General features: G+C 41.3%; 1 pseudogene across 1 annotated transcript; it reads right to left on the bottom strand.

The window, feature by feature from the left end:
- Positions 1–857: 857 nt before the first annotated feature.
- On the bottom strand, positions 858–14,979 carry LOC140703724 (uncharacterized protein KIAA1958-like; annotated as a pseudogene). Its single transcript, XR_013541401.1, has 2 exons — positions 9,397–14,979; positions 858–1,937 (listed from the first exon to the last, which is right to left on the bottom strand). The product of XR_013541401.1 is annotated as an uncharacterized protein KIAA1958-like (transcript).
- Positions 14,980–16,302: the final 1,323 nt, after the last annotated feature.

Below are 16,302 nucleotides of genomic sequence, written 5' to 3' on the forward strand. Positions count from 1 at the left end.
AAGCAGTTGGATGGACAGCTCAGTGGTTTGGGTATCTGGCTGTGGAGCCAGAAGCTGGGAGTTTGATTTCCCCCCACGGTGCCTCTTGTGAGTAAAGCCACCTTGTGTGGCCTTCTTTGTGCACCTCCACAAGAAGGGAATGGTAAACCACTACTGAGTATTCTCTACCTAGAAAAGGCCATAAGCCAGAACTGACTTGACGGCACATCATGATGATGATGATGATGATGATGATGATGATGATGATGATGATGATGTATTTGAAATCAGTACTGAAACCACTTCTTTTAACACATCCTGCTTTGATGTGATTCCTAGCATTAATGATGTGATTCCTAGCTGCCCAGAGTGGACTGGTTGCCAAATGGTGCGGGGAATGAATGAATGAATGAACGAATGAACGAACAAACAAACAAACAAACAAACAAACAAACAAACAAACAAACAAACAAATAAATAAAAGGAGGGTGTAGAATAGTTGCCAACTGGCTGGTAGGCCAGGGCTGGGAGAGTTCTTGCTCCCACTGACAGCCATGGGATTGGGGTAGCCTCGCCTGCTTGCCAGACAGAGAGGGGAAAAGTTGCCACTGGAGCTGGCCCTTCTGAGCAAAAACATCACAAGCTGGCCAGTGTCAAGTAACCAAGGAGTTTTCCTGGCACTGGCCAGGAAGTGACACTGTTGTTGCCTAAAAGGCAGCCCCAGCGGTTCCATTTTTGCCACATGTCAAGCCTTGACCTCAATGCTGTCAGTAGCCAGGAAGCCTCCCAGCACTGGCCAGCCACCGGCAACGAAAACCTCAGTAGGGTTTTAAAATGGTGCCAATATACACTTTTAAAAAAAGCACATATTGGCACCACACCAGGGCTTTCATCATGTACAGCAGCCAAAGCTACTGTGAATTCAATTTTAATTTTCTGATACATTTGGTTACAGCCTGGATCATGTCAGGAAGACGGCTTAAACTCACCTGTAGTAGTCATAGTGCTGAATTCCTGTGTGCAACGCTTCTTTTTACCTTTTTAGAAAATATGCACCCGTACTGTACTTACACAGTGAATGTCACACCTAATTTACTAAATTCGTTTTCTTACCAGTTAAGAGCCAAATAGCTTGTTGATATTAAGGTATTTCTGGTAGGAACTTAAAAACCCAAATTTTCAGGAAACCTGAGTAAATGAGACAAAAGTAAAGTTTTCACAGTGGTCCACTTTGATTTTTTTTTTTTTGGCAAGTTTGGGGACCACCCCTCTCAGAGAACGTCGTCCCATCCGCTGCTTTTCATACCAGATGCTGCCCATAGCAACCGTCTCCTTCTGAGCAGTCAGGTAAAAGGGAGACTTGGCTTCCATTTGGGAAGGAGGATGGTGGGCATACATGTAGCTGTAGAGGAGGCAAAAAGGGCAGAGCTTGTGGCCTCTGGAGTGATCAATATATATCTGGCCATAGCACACTCGGTTCAAGCCCACCCTTTTCTCTTGTTTCACATGTTCTGGCAAAGAATGGACGGTTCCGTGGACCCTTCAGCAGCTCAGTGTCGCCATACATTAAGCCAGCATGCTCCTGCAGCATCCTCATGTTCAGGTACTGGTTGTTATGTTTTACCACAGTGGAGAGTAAAGCCACAGGATTTCTAGCACCCAGGCACCCAATCTTCAGTATCTCTTTTTAGTCAGAAAGGGAAAAATAGACAATGTGGCGAGATTGAGCCCCAGACACCCCAGCTTTGCTGAGCACCCTCACCTTCTCCTTGAGCTTCTTGGTAGAAGCACTGAAGCTTCCACTTGTGATTGAAAAACCTAGGCCAGCGTTCTTCAGAATCCGGTCTAACCCCCCAACGGATAGCATGAAGAGATGTGGCCAGGAAATCTGAGCAGTCCGTTTTCTTCACAGTGATGTAGAAATCCTCAAGGCTTTCATTCAGCTTCACAGCTGGAATCTGGGTCACAAGAAATGAAACCCATTGTGTTAATTCTCACAGGGTGAAAACAGACCCATTTTTATTAAAAGGAAGCTGATCTAAACTGAAATTTCCTCAGATGTATTACTTTTCAGAGCCAGACCAGCCTATCTCAGGAAAAGAGTAGGTGGAGCCACATATTTTCTCAGGCTGATGGGCTGTTTTCTGTTCATTCCTCAGCATCTGAGGTGAAGGACAGGATGAAAAACAATCTTATGACGACGACTAATACTAATACTAATAATACTAATACTAAGGCTGCTGCTGCTACTACTGATGCTAATGCTAACACTACTACTACTACTACTACTACTACTGCTACTACTACTACTACTAATAATAATAATAATAATAATAATAATACTAATACTACTACTACTACTAATAATAATACTAATAATACTAATACTAATACTAATACTAATAATACTAATAATACTAATAATACTAATACTACTACTACTACTACTACTACTACTACTACTACTACTAATAATAATAATAATAATAATAATAATAATAATAATAATAATAATAATAATAATAATAATAATAATAATAATAATAATAATAATAATAATAATAATAATAGCAGCATCAAGTCAATTCTGACTTATGGTGTCCCGTTCTAAGGTTTTCTAGGTAGAGAGTAATTTCCAATTCCCTTCTTCTGGGACTATGGAATTTTCCAAGGCTACAGGGGCTGGTTCTTCCCCAAGGAAGCATAGTGAGGAATCTAACTCTCAGATTCTAGCCCTGCAGCCAGATATCTAACTCACTGAGCTATCCAGACAACTCAGCTCATATTTAGGGGGTGCCAAATAAACATTATTGCAATCAGGGAAAAGAGCTGAGATTCCTCCAATCACCAAGTCTGAACAGAATTTTAATCCAAGTCAGACTGTCAGCGACGCATTAGGGTGTCTCCTCCCCTCCCCTGTGCACATGACGTGGCTCCCTAGCACATGTCACATTGAACTCTTTGCTCTGCAGAACAGATTTTCTTCTTTCAGTTCCTTGGAGGTCAAGGTATGCATGGTGTTAAAGTATAGCTGCACAACATTCAATTATTAAAAAAACACACACACAAAACAAAACCCATCCTTTATATGAATGTGGGATACTGTGCTTTTGTATCCACCCCTCAAAACACCAGGAAATGGCCTGATATTGCTGCACAATATTGTCTACATTGCAATTAGGAAAAAGGATGCCAAGCCTTACTTTGAAAAGGACAGCCTGACTACTGGCAAAACCAATGGCAGCAGTGAAAGTAATCAGAAGGTCTACAGGATACCCTTTTGTGCTCACTATCATTCACATTATGTGACCACTGAAATTGTCTTCATCTTCAGACAAACGCTGGCTCTACGGCTTGGAAATGGGGATGAGCACTGCCCCCTAGAGTTGGACACAACTGTACTATATGTCAAGGGGAACCTTTACCTTACCATTCACATTTGCCAAAAACAGTTGTGACGATTGCTTTGTGTTTGGGTGAGAAATGGTTAACTGATGAAAAAAAGGAGGCAGGTTCTGGGATTTTCCCTTGCTCAGTGTCTGTGAATGGTAATGAGCACAAGAGGGTAACCTGTAGACCATTTTGACTGCTGTTTATCAACATTCAGGCAGCTCTTTGCTATGTAGCTTGGCTTCCTTTTTCCTGCTGGCAACATGGGCATGATTTTGTGCAGCAATACCAGGACATTTCTTGGCATTTTGAATGAATTGTAGATGCAGAAGCACAATATCCTACATTCATAAACCAAAGGTATTTTTGTTGTTGTTGTTGTTGTTGTTGAAGAACTGGATATGTCTCTGCATTCAATTTTGATTTTTAACAAATACTATCAGCATAAACTAGAGAGTGGATGATAAATTATCAGGATCTTAGCAGTGTGGAAGGAAGATGTAACCCCTCACCCTTACCACCATGACCACAACCACTATAAACAAAATAAATGTATCCCTGAGGAAAATCCCTTCCTCAGACTGGTGTTGGCTTATGAAGGAAATGCCTCATTAACTCTAATGAAAGATTCTTCATTAGCCTCCACTGCAAATGCCATTTTCTAGGAAAGATTTTCCTGAAGTCTGTAACAGGAGTGGAAGGTTTAAATTCTGCCTCTGCACCTGTGTGCAATCCAGTGGCGATCAGTTTCTGTTCCCCAGTTGATGCTCTTTGTCTTTGAAACCAACATGCATATTAAATTCCAATTCAGAAAGCCCTTCATAGGCATTCTCTCTCTTTTTCTTTTTCCCTTTTTCCTTTTTTTTTTTTTTTTTTTGCACCTGAGCAGCGGAAACTTCCTATCCTGCTTTTCCAGTCAGATCTACTTACCTCCTCTATAAAACTCATAATTAAAAGGAAAGCTATAAGCTGGTTATAATGAGGTACTGGCAAAAACAGGAGGCAGGCATGAATATTATTGCCTTTGATGCTGAGAGATGAGAAAGTTGCAAAGAACCTCTTCTTTGCATCATCTCATCACAAGATTAATTCCAGCTATCTTATTTCACATCTGTGCATCAGACTTTATTAAGCTACATTGAAACACAGGCCCATAGCCACAAATACTGTGATAAAAGGAAGGAAGGATAAACTGATAGGGAGGCAAAGGAGTGCGCATTTTAAATACAAGGAGCCTAATCTTTAAAACGTTATTTAATTTTAACAGAATCAAATTTAATACAATACAAAAATTAAGCTCCCAGTGTTGGTTGTTTATCCCAGTATATTGGCCAGAACACTGAAAATCAGGAGCAGGCTTATTACTTACACAATGTTCAAGGGAGAAGTTGCACATTTCCCCTGAAATATCTGTAAATAAAAGAAACAGTGTTTTGCTGTTGCCCACTCCCAAAAATAAAAACCCAGACATTTAGTAAAGTGCCTGAGAAGCCAATGGCTGAAATCCTGTTGCTCAGTGTAGTAAATCACACTAGTAAAGACCCACTAAATCAATGGGGATTTTGTGAGTCAATTCCCCCATAGGTTTTATTGATTCAAATGAGTTAACTCTTAACTGCAACATAAGGTAGAGCTATGTCCAGGTGGGTATATACCGTATTTTTCTGTGTATAAGACACCCCATGTATAAAACACACACACACACCCAGTTTTCTAACTCAAAATTTCTTTCTTTGCAAGAAAGTGGAGGGGGAAGGCAGGGATCAAAGTGCTTTGATTCCTGCTTTCCCCCCTCCACTTTCTTGGGAAGAAAGTGCTTTCCCCTTCCACTTTCTTTGCAAAAAGCTGCTTTCCCCCTCCACTTTTTGCAAAGAAAGTGGAGGTGGAAAGCAGATTCCTCACAAGAAAGTGGAGGGGGAAGGCAGGAACTACTGCTTTTCTTGCAAGGAAAGTGCTTTCCCCCTCCACCTTCTTGGCAAAAAGCTGCTTTCCCCCTCGCAAAAAGTGTATAAAATGACTCAATTTTCCGCTAATTGGTTTAGGAAAAGGTGTTGTTTTATACACAGAAAAATATGGTAACTCACTATTTGGATCGCTTTGGGTGGAGTTTGGTTCAAATCAAATTATGACGTGTCTTGATTTAGAGCACTCCATCCAAACCCTTTTTAGACATGTCTCACTCCTTTCTCAAAATTAAAAGACGCCTGCTTCTTGGGAGGAAAGCGATGACAAACCTTGACAGCATCTTAAAAAGCAGAGACATCACCTTGCCAACAAAAGTCCGAATAGTCAAAGCTATGGTTTTTCCTCTAGTGATATATGGAAGTGAGAGCTGGACTATAAAGAAAGCTGACTGCTGAAGTATTGATGCTTTTGAACTGTGGTGCTGGAGGAAGCCCTTGAGAGTCCCCTGGACTGCAAGGAGAACAAACCTATCAATTCTAAAGGAAATCAAGCCTGAGTGCTCCCTGGAAGGACAGATCCTGAAGCTGAGGCTCCAATACTTTGGCCATCTCATGAGAAGAGAAGACTCCTTGGAAAAGACCTTGATGTTAGGAAAGTGTGAAGGCAAGAGGAGAAGGGGACGACAGAGGATGAGATGGTTGGACAGTGTCATCAAAGCAACCAGCATGAATTTGACACAACTCCGGGAGGCAGTGGAAGACAGGAGGGCCTGGCGTGCTCTGGTCCATGAGGTCATGAAGAGTCGGACATGACTGAATGACGACACTCCTTTCTGGCACAGCCCTAGGACTTCTCAGCTTTTTTCATGATGCAATGTTCTCTTAATTATCCTGTTGTGTTGCTTGTGCAGGTGATTAGTGGGTGGTGTTTTCTGAGGTGGGTTGTGACGTTTTAATGGAGGACAGGAAAACCTTTATTTTCCCTCCTTTATTTTCATTTTCTCCATTGCTTTATTGTTTTTAAAATTATTTCCCTATTGACGTAGCACTATTATAGATAAACAAAATACACTGGTGGTATTATATGTATCATGCTAGATAGATGCATTGCTGTTTCATTATGTCACTTACTTTATTTAACAATTACTATTTGGCCTAGTGGTTGCTTAGGAGAGAGATGTGGGAAGGTAAATAAAAGCAACAACTCAGAAAACCAGTTTGATTGGAGCCTAGCTTTCCTTGACTATGCTAAAGCAGGTCATCATTACAGTAGGCCCATTTGAATCAATTGAACATACAGAGGAGTTGACTTGCCAAATCCCCATTGATTCAATGGGCCTACTCTAGTGTGTTTTGCTTGGCTAAGCAATAGGATTTTGTCCATTCTCTCAGTAAGCCATCACTACCTTCAAAACCACATAAGAACAGGGCTGGATCAAACCAAAGCCCTATCCAGTTGAATATTGTGTTGCAACTGTGGTCAGCTGGATGTTTTGGAAGACCATGAGCAGTACCCTCCTTGTCAGGTGCCTCAGCAAATGCTACAAAGAAGCATTGTCATGGCTACTAGCCATTTTACAGTCTTCCCCCACACTCACTGTGAATAGGACCTAGAAGAGAGAGAGTGCATTCCAAAATTCACCTTTCTGCACAGAGTTGAGAAGTCTTTGCCATATGTACAAAGTGGTAAGACTGAACTACAACAACAATGGTTTGATCTGAAAGATTATGTGGCATGCTTGCGATTCTATTGCTGTTCCTATGAAAGACAATATGTGCTGCAATTAAAAGCAAAAACAACCAACAGGACTCACTTTTTATTCTGCCAAGTTATCAGAAAGCCCTATTGTTTCATCAGCATACAAGTTTACTGAGACTATAAAACAATACGAGCTTTTCCAAATTTCTGCTTGAGTTTAAAGGTGCTAAATGAAAGCTTCTTACTGGAAATTTTCACTGCAGACATAGCTAGCACACGGGAAGCGCTATATTTCACTCTGGCTACAAAGCAAAGCTGAAAATAAACCAGGTTTTCAGGACGAAGGAGAATGAGCAAAAGGCCATGGGAAAAAAGAACCTGAACAAAACAAGATGAGAAGAATGCCATATCCAGTTCTAACTGTTGTTTTCTGTCCCACATATAGTGTATTCGCTCCCAAATCCTATCCAATTCTTTGAAATTCTTATTTCATTTCAGCTCCTCTTTCCAATTCTTCCAATTTTATCTAACATGGCATGTGTTTTCTGTGCACATGCACACACATTGACTCCATGTCCATGTTTTTTGTTTTTCAGGTTGAGGGGATGACTATGATCATTATGACATCCTTATGCCTACGAGAGTGTGTAGGGAGAGCATTCAGGGCCACTGCCACCAATAGCAGCTGCTCAGCCCCAGTTTAGCCTCTGAAACACCTCTGGGTTGCCTTTGGGGGGGGAAAAGTCCATTTAGAGCCATGCATCTTTCCAAATCTTGACAAGGGCTTCTGCACCCAAGGTTCTGTATGGAAGACATTCCACAGTTTATGCACTATAGCTGAAAAAGCTTTAATGTACAGTGGTGCCCCGCTAGATGCTTATCCCGCATGACATCGAAATCGCTTGACAATGACTTTTTTGCAATCGCAAAATGATGGTTCCTATGGGAGAAATCCGCTTTACGTTGATTAGGTCCCTGCTTTGCAAACCGTTTGTTCGCTAAACGATTTTTCCGGCTCCGCAAAATGGCTTCCCTTCGCAAAATGGCTTCCCTCCCTTTGCAAAATGGCTGTTTTCCGGACAGAAGCTTTGGAAGACAGCGATTTTAAACAGCTGATTGGCAGTTCTCTATGGGCGATTTTCGCTGGACGATGAGGTATTTCCCCACTGGAATGCATTAACCAGTTTTCAATGCATTCCAATGGGTTTTTTTTCTGCATGATGACGATTTTGCTGTACAGCGATTTTCCTGGAATGGATTATCGTCGTCATGCGGGCACCACTGTACTTTAATGGGAGAATGACAAGAACAGGGCTTCTGATGTTGCATAGAGCACAAGACAGGACTCTTGAAGAAAAAGGTGGTTCCCACTGCAGACCATCCCCTGGCTATCTATGGACCTCCATATGCACGGGCTGACTGGCTGTCCTCTTTGTCTGTGGCTGAAGAGAGTTGTACTCTAATGCCTCTAGAGAGCCAGAAGATAGAGGAAGAAACTGCTCTACAGGCTTTAATAGAAAGATGGCACTTTGCATTGTGCCCAGAAACAAAGTGGATGTCAGTGGAGCAGGTACAGTGACTGGAGTGGTACATAGTTACTTATTGTAAGGTAAAGGCCCCCCTTGACAATTTGTCCAGTCATGTTCCACTCTAGGAGGCTCATCTCCATTTCCAACCCATAGTGCTAGCTTTTGTCCAAGGACAATCTTCCATGGTCACATGACCAGCGCGACTAGACACGGAACGCCGTTACCTTCCCATCGTGGTGGTACCTATTTATCTACTCGCATTTTGCTTTTTGCATGCTTTTGAACTGCTAGGTTGGCAGGAGCTGGGACAAGTGATGGGGGCTCACTCCGTCACATGGATTTGATCTTACGACTGCAGGTCTTCTGACCTTGCAGCACAGAGGCTTCTGTGGTTTAACCCACAGTGCCACCACATCCCTAACAGTTATTTATTGTAGTAGAGCAAAATATGGCAATATAATATAACAAATGATGGGAGAAAACCTGATTCATTCAAAATACAGTGTTGGAACTGACCTTTACGGGTACCATCAGACTGACAGAATGATACATAAGTGGCTTCTAGATAAATCAAGCTTAGACACTCACTCAGAGCTACAGGACTTGACAAAAATGCTTGGGAAAAATAGATGAAGTAGAATGAGAGGAAGACCAAACAGGAGGTAGATTGACTTCTTAAAGGAACCATGGCTTTGAATTCAAAAGACTAGAGCAGGGCTGTTAATAACAGGACTTCCTGGAGATAATTCATTCACAGGGTCACCATGAGTTGGAAATGACTTGATGGTACATGACAAGAATAATACTGGATTCATGTGGTTCCCTACTGCCCTGTAAATGTAATCTAGTCTCTCCACAAACCTTGATTCAAATGACATAACCAAGGGCCACTCACCTTTGTAATGTCCATGTGTTCTTTCAGTCCCTTCGTCATGCACCAGTACCGCCACACATTCAGGGCATAGAGGGTTGCTTTAGTTGTATTTGGACTCACTCACAGTGGTGATACAAAAATACTTTAGGTCATCATCAAAATTAAAAGATGGGGAATTTGTTTAGCTTTCTGGAATAAGCTGAAAAGCAAGAAAGCATGCAGCATAAATCTGTGTTACTTTCAAACCATGAAGTGCACAATTGTCTTGGACTTCACTTGTGCCACTTCATTAAGGTACCTAATTAGAGCTACTGTGGCAGGAGCATATAGCGCTTCTAGAAATGGAGGATGTGATACAGATCCTGGCCAGGTCAGTAGCAAACAAATAGGCACCAAAACATTTTGCTACATTTTGAAAGGTGTGTTGCACTGCCTCACTTCAGCTCTTAAACACACATCTATTATTGAAGATTTAGCCTGCAGAAATGTTGTTCAAGTAGAGCTCACATTAAGACTGCCTCAGTGGTGGAATGAAAAATATTAAGCACAATAAATATTATAGGGGAAATAACATGCACAACCTTTGCTTCACCAAAACCTATAACCAACTAAGTGTAGACATGTGCACATAAACCAATATATGCCTAATATTCTCAATGTGAACACATTTCCTATGTGGCAAATATATTCACACACACAATTAACCTGAGGGTTTTCCCCATAGACATTCACTATCACCCATGTGGACACCCATGCCTATAGAGGTTGATCAATGAGTCCGGCAGCATACATTGCTGTGTGCTGTTAAAGTGAGAACTAGATAGGGGACCTGTAACAAAATTGACAAGTCTCAAAAAACAGCTAGGACAAATATTGCTCTAATTGCTTTTTGTCACTGGGGTATTGTGTTTTTGTTTTTTTGTTCCAGTCAAGGTAAGGTTTTGGGAGGAGAAAAAAAGTTCCAACTATTTTTTGTTGAGCCATGATGCTGTGAAATGGAAATTATTTACTCTGGTTATTATTAGGTTTGTCCCATTCAGAGGACATTGTAATTCTTAGTGGGTTCAGGAAATGCAGGATATCTAAATTTAGCTTTTGTGCTAACCTTAGCTACATCTATAATCCTATTGTTAGCTCACAATACACTGGAATTCGTATGGGGCTAGAAAAAGGCCTCAAGCTCATTTGATGCTAGTTTTTAAAAATCCCACCTATGGGGAGTCAAACTGCCAGTTCATTTAGCTTCTGTATCTAGAGTAGGAAGGAGGCACAGGTTTGTCCTTCCTCTTAAGCCACAGAATGTCTTGGAGTACCCTACCTTAGACATTCTGTTAACATTATCTTCATTTAGGGACAGAAGCATGGTTTCATCTCTCTCTCATAAACCCCAAGCATGCCTGTTAGTTTGTGCATAACAGTTGCACTTCCAAAGCAAAAAGCAAAGCGTGCTGCTTATATACCGCCCCATAGTGCTTCAAGCAGTTTACAAGTTAATTATGCAGGCTACACATTGCCTCCCCGTCCCCCAGCGAGCTGGGTACTCATTTTACTGACCTCAGAAGGATGGAAGGCTGAGTCAACCTTGAGCTGCTACCTGGGGTTGAACCCCGGGCCGTGAGCACAGTTTTGCAGCAGTTTGACCACTATGCCACGAGGCTCTATATTTTGAAAGGAACTCTGTAAAAGGAACAAGTCCCTAAGCTCAATGAAGTTTAAATATGAGTAAGCATGTGGGGGGCACAAGTGACAAAGAGTAATATTCCTCCTGGAATCCTTGCCCTCCCCTCAGAACAAATGGCACACCAAGGTGATGGAGAACTGCAAACACTTCTCCTCTGTAGTATGTGCGGTTGTGTATAGTCCTCAAAGATTTCAGCAGTGATGAAAACACTATTTACTCTGAGGAGATCCTGGGCCTTTTTTGTGGCTTATCCCAGGCTTTGGAAATCCTTGTTAAGGAAGGCTCATCTAGCCCTCTCTCTGATGGCTTCCCAGTCGCAAGTAAGAACTGTTTCATTCAGGCAGGCTTTTGCTTGTTATGACCATCCGAAATCTTGCTGTTTGGTCAATCGGCTGTGATTTCTAATATCCTCCCAAATTTTACTGATTTTTCTACTTACCTTGTTTTTATGCTTTGGGTGTTATTTTGTATTTTACTGTTTGTCATCCAGCCTGAGAAGAATATACATCTGTCAAATAAAACAGATCTCATAATGCTCTGGATGTTGCGGATGTCATGTTTGTTTTGATATGTTGTTTCACCTGAAATTGCTTTACTGTTATTTTACATGCCACTTCAGTGATAAAAAAATAAAATGAAGCAGAAATGCTTTGAAATAGATTATAAAATACAGTTACCTAATGAAACAAACAAATAAACAAAAAACAAAGCAAAGCAAACTGGTAGTGCAGGTTTCTCTTTCTTTTTGTTTGGTTGTTTGTTGTTTAGTTGTTTGTTTTGGGATTTTCCATGCTTGCTTGCTTACTTATTTGCTTGCAGGCTGGTTTCCAGAAACCAAGAAGCAAGGCCAGTTTCCCTCCACAAACCATTCAGACAGATCATTTTTAATGGTTGTATCAATACATTTACAGTATTTTATTGATTTCAGCTGTCTTCAGCTATTCAGAGAACTTTCCTCCCCGAAACCTCCGTCTGGCTTCTCCAATTTGGCTTTATTTCTGTAAAATAAATCATGCCACAGTGTAATATGTCATGTGTTGTTCATCTGAGGCTATATTTATCTAATTTTTAGACCTGCTAAGGACCAGATGATTTTTATTATGTCCTGATATGGTACATAAAACCATAGAATTCAAAGACAGTGTAGTTTCTTTTTCACATGACTGTAGATATTTTTCTTAGTTTGCCTGAAGATTCCACAGTGTTAAAGACTAGTCCAAGGGTCTGGGATGGCTTCTTAGGACTCCTGGTTTGAAGCACTTGTTGCTTTTCAAAAAAAAAAAAAAAAAAAGGAAAGGTGCCAAAAAGAAAACCATTCACAGGGAATGTATAGTATGATGAAGCAGTTAGAGTGGTGTACTGAGAGAGACCAAGTCTCCAAATTTTGTTCAACAAGGGACCTTTGGTTATTCACTTTCTGTCTGTTTAGCCTACCTCAAGGGATTGCGGTAAGGATTGAATGGGGGAGAGTGAGACTCTTCTCTTGCCCCATATTGATTTCCTCAAACATCCCCCCCCCCCACACTGTGCTTTTCACACAGCAGGGTTTCAAGACTCACTTTTAGAGGAAAGAGGTGTGGAAACTAGGCTAAGGGGAAGCAGCTGGGAGGCCAGTAGTCCTCTGTCTCAAGGTCTGTCCAGTCCAAGTTTAATTTCAAGACAGAGAACTGTAAGAAAAGAGCTTTGAAGTTGCTTCTCAACAGAAGCAAATTCAACACCTGGACTCAGCAGGCACCTAGGTAACTGGATCTCAATGTCCCCATTTGGATGGAAGATATTCTATTTCCACGGATATTACAGTTTTTATTTATAAATTTACACTTACACACATAAATAACATATGCAAACTTTATGCACATCTGTGTCCCCTGGTAATGCATTTTCCCTTTTAGGTGTGTAAATGGCTGCTCCAGCTATATGCCTAATTCATCTCCATCATCTCTCCCAAAGGGAAAGAACTTTTCTCAGACCTTCTTTGCAAAGGAGAAGCAATCACCAGACTTTGAAGGTAGTGGTGGAGATCAAACACGGGTTTGGATGGGTTATAATCACAGCTTGGGAAAGTTACCTTTTAGATCTCATCGCCCTGCCAGCATGGCCATTGGCTTTGCTTCATGAAAATGCATCACCCAAAAAAAGAGCTCAACATAAGTGCAGGTTTGCATAAAATGTGCATATGCTGATCTATATGCATTTGGGAGTCCTCCTCCGGCCCAGTGCCCAGAAACAGAATGGCTGAGTGTGGAAAAAGCAAATGGAAAGACCTAATCGAACACCAAAGGCCAAGAAGGCTGAAACCATGACGGTAGCCCCAGTCATGAATGTGGTATGGAAAGACCAGTTGAAAATACCCAAGTTGACTTGGGAGATTTATGGAGCCAAGGGCCAGCTGAACAGCTGAATGTCTATGCTGCAGATTGTTGACCAGCAAAGGCTAGAGGTCCTCCCTTCCTCATGAGGAAGGGTCCAGAAGTTTTCCAAGTCTCCTGGAAGGGCAAAGTGCTAGTGGTGGGCAGTAAGAACTCTATCAGTACCTCTGAAGATGAACAAAATAGGAATTGAAGATAAAGTCATATGTCAAGGGAAATGTCTATTTTCTGCTAGTTCAGTATTTTCCCCTTAGGCATGCATTTCTTTCAAACTGCCATGGCTGAGCAATCAGACTTGCAAATAAATCCCATACAATCACAAAACAAAAGCAATTATTTGCAACATGAGAAAGGAGGCAAGCTGATAAGCAGAAGTCTCCTCTTCTTAATGTGGGAAATTAACTACTAATCATATCCTCTAATTCTCCCCCTGAGAGTGGGCAAAAGGAAGGTGTCAAAAATCTCCTCTCTTCCATTTCTTAAGTCAAGGCAGGAGTTATCAACATGATACCCAACCTTGAACTACAATTCCCAAAAAATCTTAGCAAGCACAGCTAATGGTCTGTGATTGTGACAGTAAGAGCACAAAGCACCTGTCAACACTAGGTTGCTGACCCCGTGGCTAAGGGCTTTCTGCACCACAGCAGCAACAAAACAGATCTTATGTTGAAATAAAGAAAAAAACTGACAACCACCAGCTGGTATAGTAGAGGAATTCTTGTTAAAAGCCTCACACACAAGGAGGCCACATTTGATCGACAGAGATAGTTGAGTTACTTTTAGTGCTCAACTAAAAGTTGGAAGGAAGCCTTTGTTTTGTAAACTAGACAGGCTTGACAGGTTGCCCTTATACTGTATAACGCTGGTCAATCTGGCGGACTGGCTCTTTAATGTTAATCTACCTGAGTTCAGTCCAAATGTCCAACCAGGTGGTTTTCATTGTATCTGGAGGTATTTGTGAGCTTTGTTTGAGTTGATATCTTGCCTTCCCTGACAAAGATGGCACAGGATATTGTCATCGAAAGCTTGGACTATTTTAACAATAAACATGAATTGAACTGACTGGAAATTTGTGAGCTGTTTACACAAGGAGGGGTGTTACCTCCCCATCATACATTTGTGATGCTTCCAGAATGGATTAAAGGACTGTACAATTGTCCGAGAGTAACAAAGCAAGTGATCCAAAAATTGCATACCACGTATTGAAGTTTAGCCCCAAGTCATAGGTTTAGGGAGGCCTAGTTTTGCAAGTGGGAAATCTAGGTCCAAATCCCTGATTATCTGGGAACTTCCTTTGATAACCTTGAATCTCTCTTTTAGCCTAGGCTTTATCACTGCAAAGGCAAAATATCCCTTGGTGTTCCTTGGAGAAAGGGATAGAAATGTGATAATATTGTCTACTGTGGTGTGCAGGCCTGGGGAAGCCAAAGGAGAGATCGCACAGAGGTACCAATTAGTCACTTTTCCTTCATCCACATTGTGTCTATAGCATGCTTTAAAATCATATGCAACTTACTTTTCAGGGATTAAAGAAAGCAACCAGCTTTGCAGAAAATCATTTATTAAACTATGATGTCGCCCTATGTAGGCACAGACAGGAGGATACTGTGGTTAAAAGCATGCACTTCTCACAAACATAACTGGCTGTCTTGGTGGGTCACTTTTTTGAAAGGTACACTGAGGATCCTGGCCCCAAATGCTTCTAGGTGAAAGTGGGGTAACATTCATACAACCAGATTAGCATCTTGGGGGTATGGATTCCATGCAGAATTCATTGATCTGTAATAGGTCTGTCTCACCTGGTGTCCAGTTCTTCAAACATATCCCTTTTTTACCTGTAGCTGCATTTCCAAGACTGAGTCAAAGAGTAAGCATGGGCTCTTCCAAAGCCAGTCCAAGTCCAAAACTCTGCCCGCTACACCTCAGTGGCTACTCCAGTGAACAGGGAAGGGCAGAAGGCCCTATTTCTAGTATTAACAGCTGGCACAGCCAACCCACATACTTAATACTGCAAGGGATTGACAAGAACTGATGCTCCACAATGCCTATTTCCAATGCCTGCTCCATGGGACACACGTGAAGCTTGTCAGGAGAGCAGGATCCCGGTGAATTTGTTGGTCAGGACAAGACAGAAACAAAGGCTTTCCAATGCTATGATGCTTCTCCAGCAGTGACCTGAAATCAACTGAGGGTTTAAGCCAGAGGTGTGCAGCCTGCCACCTTGTATCAGCCTTATTCATTTATTTTCACTTACTCATTTCTTACATTTATACCCAACCTTCACATTAAAAAAACAGTGCTCAAGGTGGCTTAGACACTGTTTAAAAGGATAAAATAAATAAAGCTGAGTTTAAAAATTCATGAAGCCAAGTAAATCAACCCACTGTAAAAACCATAAAAATGGAGTAAATTCATTAAATCCATTAAATCAACAATAGATACTATTAAAAAACAACAGAGCAGGGCAAGGTAGCCAATATAATTGTTTAAATGTGAAGAAGACAACAATGAAGAAGTAAAAAGGCACTGTTAAAATAATGAGCAAGGAGTAATGAATTACTTTTTTTTAAAAGTAATTCATTAGTATTCATTCATATTAGTAAAAAAGTACTGTTTTCTAAAGAAAACCTCAAATTGTGACAGAGTTTCCTCTTCTCTGCCAAAGTTCTTAGTTGGAGCTTTCAGAATCAGAGAAGAAAAAGCAATCTCTCATCAAACTATGCACTGCTGATCCCTCCTATGTGAGTCTCCAGTAGGGCGCTGGCTTCTAAGAACTTTTCTCCACCCAGTTTCCTTCATCCTTCAATCCCTCTCCCCGTCCCCCATGGTAGAAGGTCAAACACATGGTTGAAGACACTTGGGCAGTTTGAGGAGACA

The sequence above is a fragment of the Pogona vitticeps genome, chromosome 2, assembly GCF_051106095.1.
Source record: "Pogona vitticeps strain Pit_001003342236 chromosome 2, PviZW2.1, whole genome shotgun sequence".
In the NCBI taxonomy this organism is placed as follows: Eukaryota; Metazoa; Chordata; class Lepidosauria; order Squamata; family Agamidae; genus Pogona; species Pogona vitticeps.